Source organism: Pelodiscus sinensis, chromosome 19 (genome assembly GCF_052426305.1).
Source record: "Pelodiscus sinensis isolate ZL-2025 chromosome 19, ASM5242630v1, whole genome shotgun sequence".
Classification (NCBI taxonomy): Eukaryota; Metazoa; Chordata; order Testudines; family Trionychidae; genus Pelodiscus; species Pelodiscus sinensis.
The window spans coordinates 26707772-26710452 of NC_143070.1; the positions used below are offsets into that span (position 1 = coordinate 26707772).

General features: G+C 52.3%; 2 non-coding genes across 2 annotated transcripts; both read left to right on the forward strand.

The window, feature by feature from the left end:
- Positions 1–1935: 1935 nt before the first annotated feature.
- Positions 1936–2008, forward strand: TRNAR-UCG (transfer RNA arginine (anticodon UCG)). The gene has a single exon. It is a non-coding gene; the product is annotated as a tRNA-Arg (tRNA).
- A 591-nt stretch (positions 2009–2599) lies between these two features.
- Positions 2600–2681, forward strand: TRNAS-UGA (transfer RNA serine (anticodon UGA)). Its single transcript has one exon. It is a non-coding gene; the product is annotated as a tRNA-Ser (tRNA).

Consider the following 2681-nt stretch of genomic DNA (forward strand, 5'->3'; position numbering starts at 1 on the left):
GCCTCTGTACCCGCTCCAGGCTTGTGGTTTCCTTCTTCCCAACACTCCTCCCCAATCAGCCTTTTCCTGAACCAGCAGTTCCATGGGTGGCCAGGGGAGGCCTCTTCTGTGTCCCAGAAAGGGACAGGAAAACTTGAGCAAAGACTAAAGCAAGGCACCACTGGGATTTGAACTAAGGATCACTGATTTACAAGGCAGGTGCTTTAGCAGGCTAAGCCATGGCACCCTTCTTGGCTACACCTGCAATATGGAGCTTTTCCAAGATAACTTTTGTATCTGGGAAAAACTATGGCCCGTCCATGGAACAGGTCAACTTTTTGAGATCAGTTTCCAAAAAGTGAGCGTGTTCTTTCGGAAGCCCTGTATTCCTCATTTTATTAGGAATAAGGACTTTTCTGAAAGAGGAGGTTTTCCCCACATTCGGGCCCGTGTAGATGGGCCAAATGTCAGAAAAGCCTCTTCTGAAAAAAAAGTGTCTCCAAAACTGTTCTAATTTATGGTCCCAGACAACACCTTTGAAGTCCAAAGTGCAGCCATTCCCCATTTCCCTCCAGCCTTGGAGGGGTCTCAAGGCCTGTGCAGCCCAAGAAATGTGATTAGCAGCTCACACCCACAATCTTTTTGTCAATTGCAGTGCAGCCTAAGGGTCACTTACCAAGCACGCAGGACAGTCCACCACTCTACCGGCTGAGCTATCGAAGGGGGCCTGAGTGCTGCTGGTTTGTCCATGTTGGCCCGTCTACAAGTGTCAGGGCCTGTGCTCCCACAAGTGAGTGGCATCGCAGAAGAACCCAGAAGCACTTCCCATGCAGAAGGACCCCTGAGCTAGATCCATTCATGCCACCGCAAAAGAAAACTAGCTGGGTTCTTCTCATGAGTCTTTTTTTGTTTCAATGTCTCCAGGACTGCAGAAGGGGCAGATCCAAAAGAACCAAACCGGTCGAGTGCATCTGGGTCCTGCCTCTCACTTGTGCTGCTCGCTCTCCCAGACTGTTCCTACGCCCAAGGCAATAGCTCCACACCCAATGGATGGGTTAGCAGAGGCCAGGGGGCCATAGGCAGAGTCTGGAAGCTGCTGGTACCAGCTCTAGTTGAAGCCGTGTGATACTCTCCCCTCCCCCATCACGGCATGGACAGGTCACAGCCCCCAACCAGACTCTGAAATGGCCCCTGCATTTCCCCTGGCCCCATGGGGCTGGCAGGAAAGAGGCCCAGGGCCAGGCTAGAGCCAGGGGAAGCAGAAGGCAGGAAGAGCCCCAGTCTACACAGCTCCTTTTTGTGCAAAAGCCTCTTGTGCAAAAACGGACCCCAATTAATTATGCAAATGAACATGGCAATATGCTAATCTGTGCTACATTTGCATGAGGTTTTGCGGAGGAGAGATGCAGTATGGAGATAGCCTAGGTGGTAGATAGCCATGAAGTAACATAGACTCAGGAAAAATCCCTGGGCTGCAATCCTTAGTTACACACAATAAGAATAATTCACCAGCTCAGACGTGATTTCTAAACCCCCAAACAAGGAAAATAATAAAACCTGATGGACTAGGGCAGTGGTCCCCAATGCGGTGCCCGCAGGCGCCATGGTGCCAGCTGGGCCATTTATGTGGCCTGCAGAGCAATCTGGGCTGGCCCGGGCATGCGGCAGGTGCCAGTCCCAGGAGCATGGGCGGCCCCTGCCTGGGGTCACGGCACATGCTGGTGCCGGCCCTGGCTCCGAGGTCGCGGCACAATCCGGTGCTGGCCCCGGGCGCGTGGCGCATGCTTGGCCCCGCCCCCAGACACGTGGCCCATGAGTGGCCCCACCCTTGGAGGCGCAGAGCGTGAGCGGCCCTGCCCCCAGGCACCCAGCATCCCCAAAACATTGGGGACCACTGGACTAGGGAGACTTTTCCCTACCCACACATTGCAGGAAATCCAATTGTCTGCAAGTCAAGACTGTGTGGCCTAATGGATAAGGTGTCTGACTTCGGATCAGAAGATTGAGGGTTCGAGTCCCTTCACAGTTGTGTTTACCTTCCTTTGTCTGTGCTCATGGATCCTGATGCTACTGCCCTGAAAAGGTCCTATGTGACAAAGTGGTTTTTCTATAACCCCATTGGAAGGCCTGTAGCTGTTCAGTAGGTCTAAACTATGGGGGATATTGCAGGGCAGGAGGGTGGTGGTGCCAGGAGAGAAGTGGTGGCCTGTCTTGTAGGGGGAGAGCATCAGCCAGCGGGGAGGGGGATGGATAAGGGGGTGCACAGATCCTGAATACAAATGTAAAAGCCTTTTAAATATCCCCACTGCTGACAGTGAGGTTTGAAGGCACTGCCATGTGTCAGTATTGAGTTTCACTATATAAACTGGGGTCCAAAAAGGAGACCATCAAGAAGAAGAAAAGGGGAGAAGAGAAGAGGAAGGAAAAGGGAAAGGAAGACCAAGAAGGAGGAGAGAAGACCTTGAAGCAGAACTCACCTCCAAGGCAACCTGAGACCAAAACAGCCAGGACTCCTCTGCACAGCTGTTGCAATGGTTTGCTGTGTGAATTCTGTGGTAGGTGACATTAGGCCTGCGCACTGGGATTATTTACCAGTTTCCCTGGGTTGTTCCTGTCTGCAGCTGTGATAGCCAAGTGGTTAAGGTGTTGGACTTGAAATCTAATAGGATTTCCCTGTGCAGGTTCAAATCCTGCTCACAGCG